The following is a 25,297-nucleotide window of genomic DNA, read 5'->3' as shown; positions in this document are numbered from 1 at the left end:
GCAGGGGACACGGGTTCGTGCCCCGGTCCGGGAAGATCCCACATGCCGTGGAGCAGCTGGGCCTGTGAGCCATGGCCGCTGAGCCTGCGCGTCCGGAGCCTGTGCTCCGCAACGGGAGAGGCCACAACAGTGAGAGGCCCATGTACCGCAAAAAAAAAAAATAGAGATCTCTATATCCAGTCTTGTTCTCCCCCAAGAAATTCAGATTTATAACCAAATGAGACCCAGCTTCCTACTGAGTCTTTTTGATTAACTGCTCCTACAGAGTTGGTTATATACATAGCAAAGGCAAGCATTTAAAACTCTAATTAAGGCTCTTTATTCTCTGTTTAAAACTCTGCACTCTTTTTCTTTTACATTTAGACTAAAATATGGATTCCTTACCTTTGTTTAGAAAGCCCTACATCTTCTAACACCAGCTTATCTCTCCCACTCATGTCATATCACTCTCTTATTTGCTGGGTCTTCTCTAGACACACAGGCCTTTTGATTCCTCAGAAACAGCAAGCTTGTTCCTTCTGACTGGCCTGCGATTATCACCCCAGGGTTGCTTATCATGTATCAGCCTAAGTACATCCTCTTCAGGAAAGTCCTCCCTGTGAATCCAATCTGAAGTAGACACCAGTCACTTTCCACTTCTTCTTATTTTTAATCCCATGTGTGCCAACATATTTTTGTGTATATACGTCTTGTCTCTTCCAAATAGATCCCTATGAATTTTCCAAAAAAAAATTTAAAGCATTGTCCAGAATTTTACAATTAAGAGGTGGAACAGAGATTCAAACACACGTAAACTAAATTCAATGCCCATCTGTAAACCAGTGTTTTGTGTAGATTGATAAGAAGAGTGTGGTCAAAGGTGTGAAATGCTGCTAAGAAGAATATTCAAGTGAAATAAACTCTAGGGTTTATATAATTTAGTAAAAACTCATTGTTTGAAATTTGCATAAGCTGTTTATTTCCCTGGAGTGATGGGGGCAGACACCAGATTGTATTCAACTGAGGTCTGAGGAGTAAACAAGTTTTGAGGGAATCTACACAGCGACAAAGTTTGCCTAAGAATGAAAGGAAACATCTGAGATAGAAAAGACTTGAGTCTTAGATGTTGATGGAAAGGAACCAAAAGGAGATGCTGAGGTCACAAGAGTGGTGGGACAGATATTCCATTGAGCCAGGTTCTCATGAAGATGGAAGGAATGTAAGTGAATGAGAAGGATCAAGAAACAAATTTGCCGTAGTTTGGAGAAAAGACAGACAACAATGAGTAACAGTAAGTAATTTGGAGTTGAACAGACCTACTTTAAACTTTGGTTAATATCAGTTTCCCTCACTGCAAAATGAAAGGTGTAATAGCTACTTTAAAGGGTTGTTGTATGGATTCGAGAAAATCAGAGTACAGTACGCATTGGATTGCTTAGCACGTAGTAGGAACTCAGTAAGTGGTAGGTATCATTATGTAACTGTTAGCCATTTCCAAGTCATTTCTCTGGTAAGTGCTGACAAAGATTTGAACCTGTAGTAAAAAGCCTCATGACTTAATCACCATTTACTCTGCCCTTCAGGATAAAGTTCTCCCTAGAGATCTTCCTGTGCCTTTATCTTAAAAGGGAGCATGTTTTCTCCTACCTGCAAACACAGACATGGCAATGCTACAAACATGGCTGATATGTTTCACCTGAGGTGTCTGAAGGGAAAGGAGAACATGAAATGAGTTAGGAATGACTCACTGAGGGTATCATTAATAGTAAATAACAAGGTGGGTGTTCCTATTTATCAATACTACAGGATTAACTCATGCTATATAATCTAAGGGCAATGATCTTACTCTTCAAGAAAACGATTCAATTTTAGGCTGTCATATTTGGCCCTGTAATAAATATTTCCTTGGTAGCAAATGAGCTTTACTCAAGAAAAGGAAATAATTAAGTTCAAAACATAGCAGATATGTAGCACCTTCTGCATCTTCTTTGGCCCTGCTTTTGCCCTGCTTGTTAGTATATCTTCCACATACATGTTTTCTCTTCTTCCTAAGAGTATGGACTTTCAAATCAGTCCCATCAGATCAATTCCTTGATCTACACTCTATTATAAATTTTTGACAGATTACATAGCCTGTGTGAGCCTCAGGTTATTCATCTATAATAAGTGGAAATAAAATCTGCATCATAGTCCAGCTGATAAAATGAAATGGAATAATGCACGTTTCATGCCTTGTATACAGGAGGCAAGCTGCATACCCTGGATAGAGTTGCCTTTATCCCTTCTTGGTCCATTTTTTCCTAATCATGGGATTTTAACTATGCCTTCAATGAAGACAACTCTCAAAAGTGTATTTCTAGCTTCATATTTTCAATTGCATATTTTTTATTCTTCAAAGACAAAGCAAATACTATACCCTGAATCATAACTTTTATTAGCAAACCATAACAACAAATTTCCTCCTTTAAATCTTCTAGTATCTTATTTTTCTCATGATGTTTTTCAGTTTGACCCTAATCTGTTTCCAGATATCGACTGTGTAAATCAGAATCCAGGCCCAAATCATTTTTAATCAGACATAATTATTAATCCAATGACCGCTATCATACCAGGTTGGCACCTTGGAAATGTCTTGACAGAAGAAGTTACATAAAACCTAGCAAATATATTTATTAATTATAGTTACCAATGAAAACTAAAATGTAGATTTGATGATGGATTTTGTCAGTTATCAACATGCTAATTATATCCACAAGATCACCACTGAAAATATCTTTGACTATTCTAGAATCATATAGTCAAGGGAAAAAAAGACATTATACACTTTACCTGCCGTTCATTATTTACATGGGTTTGTTGTGCTTGTTTCTTTTCATGAAAAGCAGTCACCCTATTTATATAATCAAATAATTTTGAGATAAAGCATATCTATTTTTTTATCAGTCAAATTTTTCAGGGGAAATAATCTATTTTTCTATTTATTTCTACAATGCCATATCTAGAATTATCATTTATTTCCTAGAATAATATATTTATTTTCTATTCATAACATATAATTCCTTCATCATGAGCTTATGATTCACTATCAGCATGTTTCGTATTTATCAGCCCTTACATTGCCATTCATAAAAACTAAAAAGATTGCATTTTCACTTAAAGAACCTAACAGCACACAATACTTCTTGTATTGATGGTCAATGTCATGCTACTTCTAACTATACATATAAAGTCAAACAAATTTGGATGTGACGTACTGCTTCTCAAGTCTATATTCCATAAAATATTCATCATGATTCTTTTTAAAATAAATTTATTTATTCATTTATTTATGGCTGCATTGAGTCTTCGCTGCTGCACGCAAGCTTTCTCTAGTTGTGGTGAGCGGGGGCTACTCTTTGTTGCAGTGTGTGGGCTTCTCATGGTGGTGGCTTCTCTTGCTGCAGAGCACAGGATCTAGGCATGCAGGCTTCAGTAGTTGTGGCACGCAGGCTCAGTAGTTGTGGCTCGCGGGCTGTAGAGTGCAGGCTCAGAAGTTGTGGTGCACGGGCTTAGCTGCTCTGTGGCATTCATCATGATATTTTTCTGATCTCTATCTTCATTTTAGATATTTTTCTGGCATGTAAAGATTATTAGTAAAGTGCTTTCACAGATACTGAAGAAAGAAACTCTATACATAGATAACATTATTAAATAAGGGAGTATTTATTTTAAATCGAAAAATCTTATTCAAAATGTGTTTAAATGTGGTTTAAATGTGGTTCTAATAACTAAACAAAAATGTTTTTTGTTTATTAAGCCAAACAAAAGATGTTTTCATTTAACAAATGTTATATATACTGCTAAATTCACAAACTTTAATATATCTAGCATTATATATTGAAATCAACTCTAATCCCTGATTTAAGTGTAAAAGATAAAAGATTTATTTTTACAAAAACTTTGCTCCTAAGCGAAAGAGAGGCATGGACATATATACACTACCAAACGTAAGGTAGATAGCTAGTGGGAAGCAGCCGCATAGCACAGGGAGATCAGCTCAGTGCTTTGTGACCACCTGGAGGGGTGGGATAGGGAGGGTGGGAGGGAGACGCAAGAGGGAGGGGATATGGGAACAGATGTATATGTATAACTGATTCACTTTGTTATAAAGCAGAAACTAATACACCATTGTTAAGCAATTATACTCCAATAAAGATGTAAAAAAAAACCCCAAAACTTTGCTCCTTTCTAAAAACTCATAATGTATTCAGATTAAAACACAAAATATGTGGAAAAAAACTATAATTTTGTCTGTACGAAATCAGAAGTACAATGAGAAAAATATTCTTTATCAGTTAAATATTTTTCACTGGTTAAATTAAACAAGGAATTCACATGAGGTTCTAACTGGTTTTATTAAACACAATAATTTTATATTAATTTATTGTTTAAAATGGTCAAGGGACTTCCCTGGTAGTCCAGTGGTAAAGAATCCGCCTTACAATGCAGGGGACATGAGATTGATCCCTAGTGGGGGAACTAAGATCCCACATGCCACAGGGCAAATAAGCCCACACGCCACAACTACTGAGCTCACACACCTCAACAAGAGAGCCTAAGTGCTGCAAACTACAGAGCCCACGTGCTCTGGAACCCGCGCCACAACTGCAGAGCCCACACACCCTGGAGCCTGCGTGCCGCAACCAGAGAAGAGAAAAAACCTCACACCACAACTAGAGAGAAGCCCGCGTGCGGAAACGAAGAGCCCGTGCACTGCAATGAAAGATCCCACGTACCTCAGTGAAGATCCCGCGTGCCACAACTAAAGACCCGACAAAGCCAAAAATAAATAAAATCAATCAATAATAAAATAAAATCTAAAATAAATAAATAAAGTGGTCAAGTCAGTTTCACTAGATACCTTCCCTAATCCTCAATGTTTATGGTGCTTAAAAATTGGATTTGCTTCAGAGGTTTCTGGATCCTTATTTTTCAAGAGACATGGTTAAGAAAAATATATTTGCCTGAAGTATAGAGCATATCAGTAGGGAATAAAAGTAGTATCTATGCACACACAACGTTAATAAAAGTAAGTAATTAGAATCTTGATTATCAAAGAAGCAATTAATTAAGTGTAAAATGCTGGCTTCAATTTTGTAAAAATAAAGCGTTTCCTGTTTCTATTGGTAGAAACAAAACAAACAAATGGGCGATACTATAGGTATTTTTTCTTTTGCTTAAAGAAGCAAAAAATTACGGGTATGAATTAAATTTCTGAAATGATAATTAAGTCATAGAGCTGGCTCCTATCGAAACTACATACAGTGTTATCCAATCATAATATACAATGATAATGAAACTCATTCTTCAAAATTAATATTTACATGTATGCTTTATTATTATAAATGTCTATTTCAAAGTCGGTAATATCGATGATAATACCATTGGCTTTCTTTATTTATATATGACAATTTAGATAAACCTGAGATGTATGTCTTACACTAGGATCATAATTCTCTGAAATAATTTCTTGACTTTGATAAACTATGAGATCCACCAGGGCATGAAGTCTGTTCATTTTTGTTTTACAGTTATAGCTCTAACTTTTAGCATTGTATCCAAACCAAAAAGACACTCAATAAATATATATTAAATGAATGTATGGATTTGGAAATGATGCCTCATTTATTTGATTTTATTTATTAAGGATTTTAACAACATACGCATTACATGAAGCCTCAATTATTATACTAAAACATTAGTTTAGAAAGAGAAAGAAACACGGGGATCAATAACTACCTTAAAAAACACTTAAGAAGGAACTATGACTCGAAACTTCCAAGTTCAAGTCTGTATGCGCCCAGCCCCAAGAGACAAAGAAGCCCTTCCTGAAGATATGTAATTAAAAAGGGTTTCGAGAGAAGTTCCAACTTTCCATGGAAATAAACTCCACAAAATTATAGCTATCCAGTTATAGCTGGTTTCACAGGCTCTCTAGGAGGAACTCACTTTTTGTTCTACAAACATTTAGAGTCAATTTTAAGATGTCACTTTTGTTGTTCCCCCTCCCAATTTAAGGCAGCAACTGAAAAATTGGGACATATTTCTTCAGTTTTTTGATTTATAATCAGCATTTTCTTTGTTGGACAAATGCCCAGTTCTTTTTTTTTTTTTTTTTTTTTTCTTTTTGCGGTATGCGGGCCTCTCACTGCTGTGGCCTCTCCCGTTGCGGAGCACAGGCTCCGGACGCGCAGGCCCAGCGGCCATGGCTCACGGGCCCAGCCGCTCCACGGCATATGGGATCCTCCCAGACCGGGGCACGAACCCGTATCCCCTGCATCGGCAGGCGGACTCTTAACCACTGCGCCACCAGGGAGGCCCTAATGCCCAGTTCTTGCCTACTAAAATAGTAAGGGAAACAGGGAATTATTAGCTTATGTTGATTGTTTAAGCCTAAATAATACCCAGGCTAAAAAATCCAAGTAACAGTGTAAAAGTTCATTTAATATGAATTTTGGGTAAGAACCAAGTTAGAAGATCACAGGGAAAGGCACTTTGTCTTTCAAAAAAACTTTTTAAAAGCTATGGATATGGAAGTTCTATATTTAGTTTTTAAATGAATGTCCATACTGTTCTCCATAGCGGCTGTATCAATTTACATTCCCACCAACAGTGCAAGAGGGTTTGGTACAGCTGAACGAGATGCAGAAGTACAAACAGACATGTGGACACAGGGGGGATGGGGAGCGTGGGACGAATTGCGAGAGTAGGATTGACAAAAATACACTACCATGTGTAAAATACATAGCTAGTGGGGACCTACTGTATAGCACAGGGAGTTCAGCTCGGTGCTCTGTGATGACCTAGATGGGTAGGATGGGGCATGGGGGGAGGGAGGTCCAAGAGGGAGGGGATATTTGTATACATATAGCTGATTCACTTAGTTGTACAGCAGAAACTAACACAACATTGTAAAGCAACTATACTCCAATAAAAATTCAAAAATAAATAATAAAGAAATAAAGCACAAGAGATAGCTTCCCCCCAAAAAACAAATAGATAAAGCTATTGATAACAACAATTTTGTGGTAACACCTCTGGTTGTCTTGCAGAACTCTGACAAGCCCTGGGGAATCCTCGAAGCCAGATTATGCCCCAGCCCAATGTGACAGCCTCTTATTTTTCCTATGTGAAAATATAAAATGTAACTATCAATAATTGCTTTTTTAATAAACATGCCTAAATTTACTCCATCAAAGGAGAGCTGCTCTTTAAAATGGATATCTTGGGAGAGGGTCTATTTATTCCATCACCAAATAATTTGGAAAACCTCTTTTTACTGTATTTTCTTGCAAATATGTGAGTCATGCAGAAACAAAAATCAATCTTAGAACTATGAAAAACACAGACTATTTGGGGGCTAAAAATGGCATGGCCCGATTCCATCACTTACATTTTTCATGAGTTTTGGTTCCAAATAAGCTCCATCTTTTTTCTCACATGAAATTCGAATTTAAAGTATAAAAGTCCACCACTACCAGATGAGTCAATAAAATATACCACAAACTATAAAGCTACTTCCTAAAGAGGTTTTCCAGAATGCCTAAAAAGATGGGACTATCACTGGATTGGGACTATAAACTCCCAAGTGACTACTAGGACACAGACTTAAAATCATTCATACCTATTTTTTAATTGCACTTTATAAATTATGAGTGTACAGTAAATGTTAGGATTCCTTTTTTCTTGTGTTAAAATACATAATTTGACATACATAATAAGGTACCCTTAGAAATAATTTTAATTTGTGACTCTGCATCTATATTTGAAATGCTTATAGTTTTGAATAGGAGTCAATAAACAAATGCCTGACTCTTCATCGTGCCCACATGATTAATCAGAAGCACAGACACAGGATGACTAAAGGGGTCTTAACTGGGGCTCGTGTCAGGGTCTCTGACAATATGTTGGACCCATCTATACAAATTTCAATATGGTCTTTATAAGGAGTCACTTCTGACACTGATGATAATCTTCTACTAATATTTTAGATGAAATACCAAAGTCTCACCAAGGGAGTTAAAAAGGGATGATGGTGTTATGTGGAAATGGGCAAGGAGTCACAAATAGCAGAATTATAGCAATGAAAAATTAAAGATTATCTTCAGAGAAAATAAAATAATACATTTCCTTCTTCCTCAAATATAGCTTTAGGCTTCCCTGGTGGCACAGTGGTTGAGAGTCTGTCTGCCGATGCAGGGGACACGGGTTCGTGCCCCGGTCCGGGAGGATCCCACATGCCGCAGAGCGGCTGGGCCCGTGAGCCATGGCCGCTGAGCCTGCACGTCCGGAGCCTGTGCTCCGCAACAGGAGAGGCCAAAACAGTGAGAGGCCCGCGTACTGCAAAAAAAAAAAAAAAAAAAAAAAAAAAAAAAAATATATATATATATATATATAGCTTTAAATTGGAAGTCAAACTATCTTGTAAAAGTATGAAATACTCCAGGCAATTTTCTTAAAATATTAACATCAACTAATTAGAGGAAATTATTGGTATGTAATTCATTTTCAATTGCCAAAAACATAAGCAAAACTATTTCCTTCTTGTGTGTTTTCCAAATTTTGAAATGGTTATATTTCCTGAATTAAATGTTTATATTTCCTGATATACTTCTTAATTAAATAGGATAAATAAGCTCAACATATGCCAAGTTGGACCTTAAGCACATTTGAGATTTCAGTTTACCTACCATGTAACATACATCACACTTAAAATTTAACATTAATATATAAGAATACCTTGTACCTAGAAACTATGGGTGCAATTAGGTCATCTACAGTATAAAACCTCTTGATCTCACTACTGTAAGTTCTCCATTTTTCTGTCATTCAGTGTTAGAGAAGCATAAAATCAAATGCTAGAGTCTTAAAACCGTCACATGTATGAATCATGTAACCCATCAACAAATATTAATTGAGCACTTACTGTGCACAAGGTCCCATACAGGATACAAAGAGATAGTTCATGACCTTGAATATTACAATATTTATAGCTGGTGAAAAAGACATATACATGGAGTCTGTTAGGTTCTTTTTGGCAATACAGGCTTCCCAAACTGTGTGAAAATATTGATATAAATTTCAAACAGGATCATTAGAGCATTTATAAGGATATCAAGTAAATGAGAGAATACTATAAACTGAAAAGCCTTTAAAACTTATCTTTCTGTTCTAAACATTAGCTATTACAACATTATTTTCAAAGGATGAATTCCAATTAGAAACTGATCAGTTGTAGGCTTTACTGTGCAAATTCAGTTATTTTATTGACTAATTGAGTGAAGAAAGGTTAAGGAAGAAAAAAACAAACAATACAGATGATTCAAATTTGGCCCTTGATAACACAGGCAATGAGTTATTTTATAGCTTAAAACCCAAACATTGTTACAAAAGAATAATTTCAGAGTTGTCATGGCATTAAAATGACTTTGATAAGCATTAGAGCACTGAAACATATTAAAGAATAGAAGATTTATGTCTGTTTATTCAGTGCTTATGGAAGAAAAACAGGCAAATGTTTTTGCTTCTGTTTATAGTCCCAATTATCCTAAGTACTTGGTTTAATTTGCTCTCTTCCTGATTAAATCTAAACATACATAAAGATCAGATGAAGATGCATGTTCCTGTTAAATGGTGATTGAGGATGAGCAGACACGATATATGGCATTCTTTTCGTTAAATGGATATTTTACACGTTTATGGAAAAACATAAATACTATCTTTTGTGGCCAAAGAATTAAAAGTTACGCTTAATATGTTTACCTACTGTGTGAAATGCACAAGCAATTCTTTAATAAAGCACACATACAGAGATCATCGTAATATTAAAGTCTGAGTTGTTCAAAGCAGAACCCCAAATTGATACGGGCATATGTGAGAAGTGTGGGTCAGCAGGTTGATAACTCTGAGCCTTCAAAGTTAATCTGATCAACTGATTTAAAGTTCTCTTTGTGATTACCTGGATTTGGAATATGAGAATAAAAGAGCAAGACTTTGTTTGTTTTATAAAATTTATACAATGGGATCACAGAGAAGGAGTAAAATCATCTTACTGACAGACAAATACTGACTATGAAAGTATTTTGGTTTCTAGTGTTAATAAACTTCATCTCATTAAGTAAGAACCAATAAGAATACAGCCCCTACTTCCAATGAATAGACTTAAAAGTATTTTAGCTGCAGAGAAGAAAGAACTTATTTCTGATATAAGACCTTAAGGCATGCTTTTGATCCACAGATGGAGGCGGGCACTATATGAGTTCTGAGAGCACAGGTCACTTTGTATGACCCCTATAAACTGAACTGTTTCTGAGTATTTGCATGATGGACTGTGGTCCAGCTAGACCAGGGACTCTCAACTGGGGGTGATTTTTGCTCCCTCCAGGGGACACTGGAAATGTCTGGAGCCATGTGACTGTCATAGTTTGAGGGGAGAAGGGGCATGCTACTGGTATCTAGTGAGTAAAGACCAGGGATGCTGCTATATATCCTATTGTGCATAAGACGGTCCCTCACAACAAAAAATTATCTGGCCCAAAATGTCAATAGTGCCAAGGGAGTGGAACTTTGAGCTGATCCATTGTATTCTCCCTGTTGACAAAGAGTTGAGGTTGAGGTCCCACCTACTGATAAAATTATGATCCAAGAAAAGCCTAATTGTATCCAGCACTAGCTGACTCTCACCTGGCCTTAAAAATATCCTCCTTTAGTAATAGGGGGGAGAAGTTAGACGTGGGATACATGAGCAAATGCAAATACATCTTTTTTGTGAAGCTAACTTATTCTCTATTTTAACAGTGTTTTGGCAAGAATGCTCAGTTAACTCATGGGAGTGTATTCAGGTGACCAAGTCATTATGTTCTCTCCACCCATAAATCAAATGTTGACCCAGGGTTCCTTCAGAATGAGGAGAGAAGACGTTAGAATCCTCAATAGTGGAGAAAGTAGAAGGTGGCTATAGGAAGTCTGGGAAGAGTGGAGAGACAGTAATTCATAAACTATGAAGGGCCATTCATTTTTACCTTCAGTTGTGTCAAATTACTTATTTGCACAGTGCTGTGTTATAATTCGAGGCCCTTCTAGTTATTACTCTATAAACTAGGTACTTACTCCTCTCCGTGTTCCTCCAGAGATAAAAGAAATGTGAAAAGGTCATCTAAACAAGTATGTTTCTGGGCAAAGATGTTGAGCAATGGTAAAGAGGGTAACTACAGTCTTGTCCACTTCTACCAGGGACAGACTATCCTTTCATTAATCACAGTAAAGAGAAGAGTGTTTGGCAGGTAGCAGGTGCTCAGTAACCGGTTGGTCAGATGAATACATGGTTTATCATCCAAAACATGAACTCTCCCTTAATGCATTAATACCCCTCCTTTCTTTTATCCCATTGTTTTCAAGCCCAGGCTTTTCTTTCTTCATAGCCTCTCTCACATTCTTTTCTTCCTTTCTCTTCTGAATGTGACTCTGAGGAAGACACGTTCACCCTTGACTTGGTTTCCTGATTGTTTCTCAGGTCTTTAACATTAACATTCGTTTGACTCCCTTGCTGCCAAATTACTCCTTTTAAACATGCCTCTCTGTGTACTTTTTACTACTTTCAGCACACCTAAAAGTGCTCTCTTGTCTAAAATGAAACTTTCACCTTTTTGGTTTTACAAATTTTGTTTCATCAATTTGATTTCACTAATTAGCTTGGAATTCTACATTTTATTTAAACTATTACATATTTTTAAAAATCACTATTTGGCAAAATAGGGAAGAAGGTTAGTATGTCATAGAGTAGAACTGCCATTAGCTAGGAATTAAGAGACTTTAAGTGATCACCAGCTTTTAACATTAAATAGTGTGAATTTTGATAAACCTCTTAGAGTATATCTGAGAGATGTCTCATTTAGACAGTGATTTATGTCACTGTGATTTAGAAGGAAGAAAGAATATTATCTGATAGTTGGATTCTAGCAAAAAATACTTTTTGCTCAATACTTTCATGAAGGAAAATAATTATGAAGAAACTAAAATTTGGAGATTCAGGGCCCATTTGTTACCTTAGCTACAAGTAAGTCTTATAGGAGATTGTGTAACAGAAAACATTCCGAGGATGAAAATAAATCTTCTGCCACATTGTTGAGGGGAAATTATTCTTTCATAAGGAAAAAGTTTAAAAGGGAAATATTTTTTCCCCACTCATCTTGCCTTCAATCCGTCCAGCTGCCTTTTAGCAGTCAAGCAACCCATTATCACTATTACTGTGTTTGAATCATCATGGCCTCGAGATGAACTGCTTGAGGAAAATGGCTTGAAAGAAATACATACATATACACTGGCATCAGTCTTTAGTCTCTTCTTTTTAGTGGCATTGCTTTCAAGTCAAGTTGGCTTGTGTCCAAAACAAAACCAAAAAAAGCAACAGTTAAACAGCTGGTACCAATTATCCTAACTTCAGTGGGACTTCACACTCAAGTGTCCAAGTAGCAAACTGGATCTATGATATAATGGATTTGTTATTTCCTAACTTGACCATGGTGCTGGTGCTCAGTTTGCCCACTGCCTTCTATTAAAAGTAATCTCCAGAATTATACACCTACACTCTCACAACAAGGGTTATTATTTTTGTGTGCTTTTTATAAGCTCATAAAATTACTGTCTAATTGTATATACACACCAGTGGATCTTATTTTCTGGAGAAAAAACCCAGAAAACTGGATATAAATGTTTGAACAAGTATTTGTCTGATAAGTCATACTGTATTTTGACACTAGCATAGGGATATGGAATTTTATAAAGAGAAAAATACTATGATAATGAACATAATGAAATGTACATCACAGATTATTTTTTTCTAGCATCGAAGATTGTTAGAAATACAGTTCTTCTCAAGTTCACTTACAGAAAGGATGGAAAAACTAAGTGTTTTTAATATTGATATGGAGCATAGCATATTGATCAATACTACTACATTATTGATTCATTTAGAATATTTGTCTTCCAAAAACATAAAATGACATTTTGTAACATATTCTTATATTTATACTTCATGTTTTATAAAGTTGCCTCATTTTTTAAGGAGCTTATATTGCCACTCTAGCTGTCTGAGATGCTATTCTTTAGAACCAGGAATAAATGTTGCCAATATTAAATAGAATTTGGACATGAAAAATTCCAGTTCATAATTTTAGTCCCTAAGAAGTACAAGTTCTAAATTTGGCAAGATATACTGGTTTTAATATGTTCTACTCTGAAATAGAAACTCTCTTAAGTTTACTTTAGGAAAAAAAAATCCATTGCTCTCCATTAAGACAAGAATCTCACAAATCACGAAGAGGATTTTGTAACTAGGCAACCAAGGTCAGCAAGACTGTGACTAAGGTTTGGAGAACCAGCTGAACACACACACCAGGAAAAGTGAGGACCCGCACTGCATGGAAGAAAATTAATGTTGTATTCTTTTTAAAACCTGTAATTCCATTGCACTATGCAGGTGTACCCTGAAAAACAGCTGATAAATCTGCTCCAGATCCACATTTTGAATAACAAATCATATTTTATTCAAAAGATATCCCATTATAAATATATCCTGATCAGCCAAGAAACTGGAAAACAAACAAACAACAACAAAACCCTTAAACAGGCATTTTTCCAACTGGGTGATTTTACTTGAATAGTACCTGATTACTTGATCTTCCTAGGCAAAGCCACATGCTCATAAAGAAAGGTTAGATTTGCTAACTCCTGTAGTGGAGAATGTTAAAATGGATGAAATGCTTTCATGAGTTCTCATAAACTTTTCCAAGTAACTGAAATTGATGTTTGTGTTTTTTATACTGATATGGAGCATAGCATATTGATCAATACTACAAAATTATGGTACCTATCAGAATTCTAAAATCAAATACTGTTATTGATTTTAAGTTGATTGCATAGTTGTTAGTTTCAGAAGGTTAAAATTCTCGTGAGCCTGAAGCCCCGAGTAATTATGTCAGAAAGTTGTATTGAGTATTGCAGTCATTTGCACTGTTAGCTTTTAGAGTGCCTCACTGGGTATGTAGTAATGTGAACAGCTTTAAAGCTTGCATGTAACTTCAAAGGTCTTCTAAACCTCAGCTGAATGGATTTGGTAGGCAATTTGGATACATTTGGTTATTATTCTGTTTGCTTACTTTCCATCCATTTTTTTCCAAAAGCCATGTTCATATATGGGAAAAGAGACTGCTGTTGCCTAAAGTGTGCACCAAAATGCTCAGAGAAGCTATTAAGTTATCCTGGTTGCATCGAATTATCATTTAGTTTTATGACATCATATTGAAATTACTCCAATCTAAACCCAATAATGAAATTCCTGATGACATTTTAGCAATATGCACCTTGTCTAGGAAATATAGTACATATTGGTCAAAGAAATGAAAAGAATGTAGGATGTATTCACAGAATCAAAATTTCACGTTGTTTTCGCATGTCATAAAGGCACAGGAAAGGCACAGATAAGCATTTTCTTTATCATGCATTCATCTCCTCTAACTCTTCCTTCCCACTTTTATTTTTGCCTATTGCACATCTAACTGAGCTTCAATGAGGCCATAATTAAGTGTAATCTTGTTGTTGGTTTAAAAAGAAACCTGTATATCACAGTAATGCTGTGTTCACTGGGCTTTAGTGTTATCATCTCAGCACAGACGTGTGACCCAAAACTACAGGCAATGGTTCAGGTCATTCTATGTGATATTGAGAAAATATATTTGTGTGCCTATAAGCTTATAGGTGAATGCATAAGCTGCTTGGTTCAGCAGTATTTTCTGAACTTGTAATCCTTCCCTCTTAGCTGACCCATAGGAGGGAGTATGACTTTATAATTGCATGGGCTCTAGACACATTTGAGAATTTATGCCCCGGTGGGAAGAACAGTAGGGAAGTAAGATTCAGTAATTCAGGCACAGGATGATAACTGACTGTATCAGAAGAATATCAGCTACTACATTAAAGTTCACTTACACACCATGTTATCAGCCAGATTGTTTTTAATGCATAAGACAGTCCTAGTGAGAAAGCTGGATATGGAATAAAAACCATTTATGCACATATATTTTAACAGAATTAGTGCTACGACTATAGACATCATTTTAAAGGCCTGTGTCTGTATTTTTAGAACCAAATCTTTAAAATGTTATATTATATATACATTCTAAAAGATAACTATAAATTAACTAATGTTTTCTTAGAAATCAAATTTAAATGGAAACAAAGAATGCAGCAGAATTTTCAAAGAAATGATTCATAAGCCAAAACTTACCAAGAACATTATTAAAAGAATAAGAATTTTCCCCTAATATATTTACTACATATATCCATATATCCTTTAGTAATAGAAGTAAACTTCTTTAAAAATATTTTATTCAAAAGTCATCCTTTGGACTGGTAAAGAAAATGCTGAATATTATTTTTGATGAGAATCATGAGTTAAGAAACATTACCATTTAGTAACATAATTTTTTTAGATTTTAATATGTAAGTATATTCTCTTTAAACATATCTACAATATGTACTAGGCCTTTTATCTCAACATAAAAATGAATGTGTTTCAAAACAGATTTGCCATAAGGTTTTCATATATGACCAATTTTCACAATAAATGACATCTGTGAGCCAGATGGAATGAACAAAAAAGTCCTTTTACTTCCTGTATTGCTCAAGAGAAAATAATACTGATCATTTTGACCTCAAAACAACCACAGTTTCATTGTCTGAAGATTACATCGTTTTTCACATTTGCTCCTAGAACAAAATGATTTCCACATTAACAGCTTTTTCAATAGATTTTATCTTGTTCTTGAAGGATTAATGCTTTTTTTTAAAGTACATATTGAAAGTTAGAAAATTTCCATACTAACATGAGAATAAACTATCTGGGCTTACACGACAAACCTAGTTCCCTTACCACTATTTTATTATAACACTGGTAAATGACATAAAGATAAAGCAAATTTTAGCTCAAATTTTGAATTAAGTATTGATATTTTCATATAGTAGTTAAATTCAAAGCTTTAGAATTTATTCTTCAGAGTATCTAAAATCATGTTAAGTCATACTAGAAAAACAAAAAATAGAAATCTTCAATTTTCGGAACACTTCATTTGGTAAAATAAATTTAGTGTAAATAATTTGACTAATACCTTTAGTATTTCATTTTGGTTGTCCTGTTCTAGACATAAACAAAGCAAACAGACAGTTGATATAAGAATGCACTTACTGGAGACATTGCAAAAGAAAGCAACAGTTAAGGACAGGTAGACAAAGACTTTGTAATACTAAAGAAGAAACATTAAAAAATTCCTTACACTTGTAAATGGAGAAAATGTATGAGAAAACAAATTTTTATGGGTTATGGGGCTCTTTGGATATGTCTTTATTTTTAGCACTTAATGCATAACGTTGAATATTTGCAAGTCACCATTTCCCATTAGACTGGAGTCTGCTAAGGTAGGGATAATGCTTCATTCATTTACGTGTTCTAAGTATTTAACAGACTGTTTGAAACAATATGGAGACAATGAAAATTTGATAAATGAATGAACTCCTTTTATCAGTTTCATCAATAGATACCTGTTAATATTACTTTGTGCTATTATTGAAAAATTAAAGAATAAATTTCAAATAACAAAAATAATTTTGTCAAAAATATATTTAGTTGATGTTTGTCTTAAGTAATCTATTAATTCTCAAAACAATAAAGAATTATTATTAAATGTTTTACTTTCATTTATAAACAAAATTACAATGGAATTGGTCTGGTTCTCCCACAATTCTTTGGTATTTTATTTATACATGTGTTAACTTCTTTTAACTGAATACATTTTTCAGTATAGTTAATGATATCAATATATGCACAAATACTATTATATAATCAATAGTCTTTGGGGTGAAGAAGAAATATGGGGGCTATATAATTAATCATGTTGCAGACTTTACAGAGATAAAATGGCATGTTACTAAAACTTAGTTTAGTCATTTGGTCAGACTAAACTTTGATTTTCTTTGATTTGAAAGATAATAGAAATTGCTGTGTTATTAAAAGGAAAAATGTTAATGTCTTTACTGAGTACTTAAGTCATTCTCAATTTTGTTGAACAATATCAAATTAATAAAATAGAATTTTCAGAGGCCTTGTGCAAACATCCATTACTGACCATCACCATAAATTCCAAGTGGTCTCAAGTTGTGCAATAGTGTATATATATGTGCATGTGTGTGTGTGTGTGTGTGTATGTGGTAATATATATGTATGCATGTATCTATCTATCATCTACCTATCTATCATCTATCACCTATCTATCTATCTATCCATCTACCTTATTCATTTTGATAGTACTTATAGCCATAACTATACACTGTTTTTCTTCATATGGACTTAAAGAAGACTACAGAAACACTAAACAACTTAATCTGACATGAGATATCAAATTGTCAATATTTTTCATTAACTTGTTACTTTTTTCTCACTGGTTTCATAGAGAAAAAGAAACATTCCAACAATGCTTGACACATTGCTTACATTTTTAAAATAAAATTATAATTATAAATAATTATGTATAAACACACATACATATATAACAAGGATATATTATCACTAGACAAAAACGAGAAGCAATAAAATAAAAAAAATTGCTTATATCCAGAAATGTACCCATAACCTCATGTTTTTCAGATCTATTCTATCCTGATCAGTATGTTTGTCTAATGGTTAAGCAAAAAAAAACTAACAAAATGCATAGTGGAATTAAAATAGATATATTGGATGTAAAATTTAGCAATATGCATCCCTAGGACAGTATTATTTATAATTATTACAGGATACTTGGAGCACAAAATATAGGTGTGATTAAACTGAAAAACAATCTATGGTTCCACATCTTGAAGGACAGGCACTAGGTGGCCTTAAAGTTTTAACAATTCCCTTTAAATCACAGAGTTGTTATAATATCTGTCCTGGAATTGCTGCCAGTCTTTTATTTTCAAGGTATAATCACTACTCTTCATAACAGGTCTTCCAATACCTGGCCATAAATGAAGACCATCCACACAGCATCAAACTACAGAGGCTGCATATATTTTGACTGCTTATCCTTTTGCTTTTCCTTTTTACTACTTTTTGTGTTGGTTTGGCTTTTCAGTAGAGTTAAACCATGGTATTCTGGCAAAACAGCATGGACTCTGTCTGACTCACGCAGCATGATTGTTTCCAGAAGGGTAGAGATGTGATTTCATTTCCTCTGTCTTTCCCCACCCCCCTTTCTTTTGTTACAACTATATGGTGGAGTGAGTCTGGGATGCATATGATATTCCTAAAGAAATTGAACAACAACAACAAAAAAGCACATGCTGAGGAAGACGGAAGACAGTTATAGATGATAAGGTATCATTTTTCTCTCTGCTTTAAAAATGTTATTTATCCAATTCATTGTGTGGTGGTCCTGAGAGTGTACTGAATATTTGTATTGAGATTTCAATAAATTCCCTTGCCCCCAAATTAACTCCAATTTGCGAAGAAGGATGTGATAAGTCTATACATTTACACAAATTTTTCATACCATATTAAAATATTTGTAATATTAGTTCTCAATTATTAAAGTTCCCAGTATAGGTTCACAGGGCCTTACATATGGACATATAGCAATTTCTAAAATGAAGGGTTCATACTTGAACAATCAGAACAATGCAACAATTGACCTTTTTGCAAATATTTAAACATAAATAAGTAATAGACTTAGGATAGCCATATGGTTTTAATTTCTTCAAATTACCCTCCGCTTGTTCAAACATGTAAATCAGGGATCAGGAATTGGCACACTTTTTTCCTTAAAGGGCCAGAAAGTAAATTTTTCAGGCTCGTGGGCATTAAGGTCTTGTTCATATCTACTTCTATCTTCCTTTGCAGTGTGAAAGCGACTACAGTCACTATGTAAATAAAGAGGTATGGCTATGTCTTAATAAAACTTTACTTACAAAAACAGGATACCCACTGTAGTTTGTTAATCCCTGATACATATATAACTGTTCAGTATTATTGCGAGCACAGAAATTGATATGATTATTTATATGTACCACATCTTCTTTATCCATTCATCTGTTGATGGACATTTAGATTGTTTCCATGTCCTGGCTATTGTGAAGAGTGATGCTATGAACATAGGGGTACATGTATCTTTTTAAATTAGAGTTTTGTCTAGACAAGTGCCTAGGAGTAGGACTGCTGGATCATATGGTAATTCTATTTTTAGTTTACTGAGGAACCTCCATACTGTTTTCCACAAAATGGCTGCACCAACTTACATTCCCACCTACAGTGTAGAAGGGTTCCCTTTTCTCCACACCCTCTCCAGCATTTGTTATCTGTAGACGTTTTAATGATGGCCATTCTGACTGGTGTGAGGTGATACCTCATTGTAGTTTTGATTTGCATTTCTCTAATGTTGAGCATCTTTTCATGTGCCTATTGGCCATCTGTATGTCTTCTGTGGAGAAATGTCTATTTAGGTCTTCTGCCCATGTTTTGATTGGGTTGTTTGTCTTTTTGTTGTTGAGTTGTATGAGCTGTTTGTATACTTTGGAAATTAAGCCCTTGTCGGTCAAATTGTTGGCAAATATTTTCTCCCATTCTGTGGGTTGTCTTTTCATTTTGTTTATGGTTTCCTTTTCTGTGCAAAAGCTTGTAAGTTTGATTAGGTCCTGTTTGTTTATTTTTGTTTTTATTTCTATTGCCTCAGGAAAGTGACTAAGAAAACATTGGTACAATTTATGTCAGAGAATGTTTTGCCTATGATCTCCTCCTAGGAGTTTTATGGGGTCATGTCTTATGTTTAAGTCATGTCTTATTGTTTAAGTCTTTAAGCCACTTTGAGTTTATTTTTGTGTATGGTGAGAGTGTGTGGAATACAATGGACTACTACTCAGACAAAATAGGAACGAAATAATGCCATTTGCAGCAACATGGATGCAACTAGAGATTATCATACTAAGTGAAGGAAGTCAGAAAGAGAAAGAAAGACAAAAACAAATATCATATGATTTCACTTATACGTGGAATCTAAAATACAACACAAATGAACCTATCTATGAAATAGAAACAGAATCCCGGACATAGAGAACAGACTGGTGGTTGCCAAGAGGGAGGGGGTTGGGGGAGGGATGAAGTAGGAGGTTGGGGTTAGCAGATGTAACCTTTTATATACAGAATGGATAAACAACAAGATCCTACTGTATAGTACAGAGAACTATATTCAATACCCTATGATAAATCACAATGAAAAAATATGAAAAAGAGTATATATTTGCATAACTGAGTCACTTTGCTGTACAGCAGAAATTAACACAACATTGTAAGTCAACTATATTTCAATAAAAATATTGATAAAGAAGAAATTGATATGATTACTGACTTTAAAAGTTTCTTTATGAAAATTAAAAAAGTTTTAAAAGATAGGTGAAAGAGTGTGAGGTAAGTTAAGAAATGATTCTGATCTGGAGTCAAAATAATCAGAAAGCCAATATTTAAAAAATGAAAGTTTGTGTCCACATACCCTCAAGTAAGCAAATGTTGTTCCTGGTAAAATTCCGGTTTTAAGTCTGTAATTTATTAAAACAATATATTTTATTTACTATGTAGTTGTTTGAAATGGCCTCAGAAACCAAAAATAAGGAATCAAGAAGATAACCACAAGCTTAAAATATTCGTTTCTCAAATGTAATTGGCTTTATATAAATTGGAAGAGGAGATTGCTCTGGTAAATGTTCCCTTCTGCAATTGTTTGGTGCAAGGCTATGTATATATGTATATATCAAATTAGATCAATCAGATCAAACTTGTAAGAATAATATTAAATCTCCTGTATTCTAATTAATATTTTGCCGCATGTCCTATCAATAACTAATAGAGGTATGTTAAAATTTCCCACTTTGATTTTAGAAATGTCTATTTCTCCTACTAGTTCTATAAATTCTTGCTTTATATATTTTGAGGCTAGGTACACACAAATTTAGAATTGTTATATATTCTTGGTGGACCATCTCTTTCATTATCATGAAATATCACTCTTAAAACTTGGGGTTCACAGTGTTTCTTACATCTGTTACTTAAATTCCATTGATACTAGAGAATTCTCTTAACTCTTCAAATATTGATTCTGTACAATTGAGTTTCTCACATCCTTCCAGGACTGCAAATTAAATGTGCAGTGTTAACAGAAATAAGCAATAAACCAATCTATAATACGAACAGAAAAGTGTCTTATTTTGCCCAAACTGAGGACTATAGCCTGGGAGACACAGATTCAAGAAGCGTTTGAATTCTGCCTGACTACAAAATGGGGGAGGCATATAAAGGCAAAAAACACAAAATTAGGTAAATTGTTTGTTAAGGATTATAACTGGAGCTGGCAAGAATTAAGGGTGCTTATTAAGCAAGGATTGGTTAGGGTCTGAAATGACTACATAGTTACAAGGGGAGACCTCGAGACTATAAGGCTGCAGCCGGCAGCTAGCAGATACTGTTTTGAGAAAGGCTGGTGGTGTCCTTGAGTGTGACACAGTTCAGAAAATTCAAGTTCTCAGTAATACAGGAACATACCTGAAACCAGGTCTACAATGGCCAACCAGCTCCATTTGAATGCCTAAACCACAGTCACTCCATTTTGACTTTTAAAATGCATTCTTTTCTTTAATGGTTAAAGCAGATGTAGAAGGCATGTTTAATAGACCATAAACAGGCTGTTTTGGTTAGCCTAAAGTTTTAGTTAAATCATGTATAAGCCAGAATGTCTTCTCCATAGCTCAATATATGAAAATTTCTTCTATCAGTATTATACTTGTTAGTAAATACCACATGTCTTTTACTGTGTGTTTTTGATGTTTTTTTCATATATGCCGCCCTTCAGTCTCTATTCTTTAGTCTGTGTGCTATCTGTTGAATTATTAATTCCAGTTTTAGTATGTATGTGATTCTTCAGTTCTAGAATTTCTGTATGATATATTTATAAATTCTAGTTCTCTGATGAAATTTCCTGGTTTTCATTTAATAATTTGAACATTTTAATCACAATTATTTTAAAGCCTCCTTCAAACAAGTCCAATATATGGTCCTCTTGTGCCTCTGTTTCTATTGTGTAATTTTTATCTTGATTATTGTCAGCTATTGCATACTTTTATGCTAGGTTAATTTTGCTCAAATGCCAGATGGTGTAAATAAAAAAATTTAGACTTAGTTTGACGCTCAGTATAATTTATACTCCTCCTGAGGACATGTGGTTTCATTTGTGGCAGATAGTTTAATTAAGAGCAGAAAAATTTAATCTAATAAATGACTAAGATGCTTTAAAACTGAGATTCAGTACCTGGAAGGAATTTTATTTCCTGTTAGCCCTACTTCCAGGGTGTGCATCTTTGGGGTTCTCAGATCTCAGAGGGAGAGCTGATCTGAAATAAGTTCTTTTGCTATAGCTGGAGAGGAACCTTAGACTCCTCTGTTCACTGAACTTTGGTCTATGTCACCCAGAGATGTAGAAACACCATTTTGGCATTACAGTCATTTACAATCCTTTTAAACACTTGGCAACGTAAGTCTTTTTAATTTTCCCCATTACAGTTTGTGTGAAGTGGTATCTTATTGTGTTTGAACTCTGGATTTCCCTGGTAGTTAATGATATAGTACATCTTCTCATGCACTTATTGATCATTAGCATCCTTCTTTGGTGAAATGCCTGTTGAACTCTTTGCCTGTAGCACTGTTGGTTTTGTATTATTGAGGTATGAGTGTTCTTTATATAATCTGAACACAAGTCGCTTATAAGAAGTATATATTGCAAATATTAATTTGCATTCTGTAACTTGATTTTTTTTTTTTTTTTTTAGTTTTCATAATGGTGCTCTTTAAAGAGGTAAAGCTTTTAATTTTGAGAAAATTCTGTTCATTTTACACTGGCTCATGCTTTTGGTGTCCTGTTTAAGAAATCTTTCTCTACTCCAAAATGTTACCCATTTTCTATGAAGTTTTCTTCTAGAAGTTTTACATTATTAACTTTCACATTTAGATCCATGATCCATTCTAATTTGATTTTTGTGTATTGTGTGAGATATGTGTTGATGTTTACTTTCCTCTTATACAGATATAGATATTTAGTTGTTCCAGCACTGTATGTTGGAAGACTTTTAATCCCTCATTGAATTGCTTAGAACTTTTATTTAAAAGCAGGGAGGATAGATGTATATTTTCTGACTCTATTCTATTCCATTGATCTATATGTTTATGCTTTCACTAATATCATCCTTTTGATTACTGTAGTTTCATGTCTTGAAATCAGATAATGTACATTCTCCAAATTTGTTCTTGTTTTGAAAATTACTTTTGTGCTCTAATTGGTTTCAATCCTATATAAATGCTCAATCCTGCTTCCTTTCCTCTGCCACAATTGTTGATTCTGAGTCTTTCCTCATTAACTCAAAGATTCAGAATCTTTTTCCCAGGCACCTTGACTTGCAACACTTATATTTTATATATGGTAAATTTGAGGCTCTTTAAGAATGATTGGAGATTAATGTCACAATATAGTACATGGCACAAATGTTGTTATATCCATGCATTTTTAACTGAGAGCCTCCTTGGCTATTAAACATTATTTGTTTAAAGGAAAAGAAATCTTAAACTCCTTATTGTTGCTAAATAAGCACTGCATGATCTTTCCCCTTCCTACGTCTCCAGTCTCACATCCATCTACTCTCTTCCTTATTCTTTATGCTCCAGTCTTACTGGCTTTCTTTTAGTTCCTGGAATTGAATAAATTCCCATAGAGGGCCCTTGCACATGGTGTTTTTCTCTGCCTGGGGTGCTCATCCCTCCAATCTTCTCATGGTTGATTCCTACTTATACTTCAAATTTCAGTTTAAATATTCTTTCCTGAACACAATGTAGATGCTCTGTTATTAACCATCACAAAGCTTGTGTGTTTCTTTTACAATTTATATTTTTAAAATTATTTTACTATTTTGATTTTCTCCTGTACAAGGGAAGATGGTGTCTACCTTGTTCCATTGTTTCTGAATCTGTAGTGATTTGCAGAACTTCTTAAAGATAGTTGTGTTAACGCATGTTGAATTAAATAAAAACGTTTGATATCTTATGGAATCACTTTACCTCTCCCACTTTCTTTTAAGACAAACATTTTTCTAAGTTTATTTAGCTTTCTCAGGCTTCTTTGTACTTTACCTCTGAAATAGGATATGACACTATTGAGTCCATACTTTCTAGTATTACTGTTTATCCAGTAAGTCTATCATTTTCCTCACTCTTTTTTCTGCGATCCCTTAAATGTGGGTATCCCCTAAAATTTTATTCTTTGTCACATCCATGGATTTTTAGCTGTTGCTGATGCCTAGCCTTCTCAAACCCAGTGTTTTAGTCCACTTGGGCAGCTATTACAAAATACCATATATTGGGTGCTTAAACAATAGACATTTATCTCTCACATTTCTAGAGGCTGGGAAGTCCTATGTTCTAGTGCCAGTGGATTCAGTTCTTGGTGAGGGCCCTCTTCCTGGCTTGCAGATGGCTGCCTTCTAGCTATATCTCTTATGATAGAGAGAAGAAGCTCTGGTGTCTCTTCACCTACTTGTAAGGCCACTAATTCCATCATGGGGGTTCTACCCTCGTGACCTCATATAAACCTAATTACCTCCCAAAGGCCCTGACCTCCTAATTTGATTACATTGGGGGTTAGGACTTCAATGTATAAATTTTGTGTGGACACAAATATTCAGTGTGTAATTTCCAGTTTCAAGGTTTTATTTCCACCTGCCATCTGGACATCTCTACCAGAGCATGACATACAATTAAAATTCAATGTGATTATAAACAAATCTTGTACTTTTTATATTTTCATTTTTAATCTACAGCATTCCAGGGTCCAGGGTAGCTGACATAAACTAGTAGCTGACACACAGTAGATTTGGTTACTGATTATTAAAACATGAATACAATTATTTAAGGACCAATCATCTCCTTCTCTTTCCTCCTCCACTTCTCTGGATGTCACTGGTTCACTTGGTTACAAACTTCTGGGTCAACTTTGTCTTTTTTTGTGTTTCTCTTTCTACACAATGTCTACTTAAGCAATATTTTGCTAAATTCTACATTTAACTTGAAAAGTGCTTTGCACAGTTAGAAATTTCTTTTCAATGTTGACTCCTCCTTATTTCAGATTAATCCAAGTCTATTTTAATAAATCTTTTTCTTCCTTCATAC

The sequence above is a fragment of the Mesoplodon densirostris genome, chromosome 1, assembly GCF_025265405.1.
Source record: "Mesoplodon densirostris isolate mMesDen1 chromosome 1, mMesDen1 primary haplotype, whole genome shotgun sequence".
Lineage (NCBI taxonomy): Eukaryota > Metazoa > Chordata > Mammalia > Artiodactyla > Ziphiidae > Mesoplodon > Mesoplodon densirostris.
The sequence above is the reverse complement of the archived record's forward strand: the minus strand, read 5'-3'. Positions refer to the sequence as shown.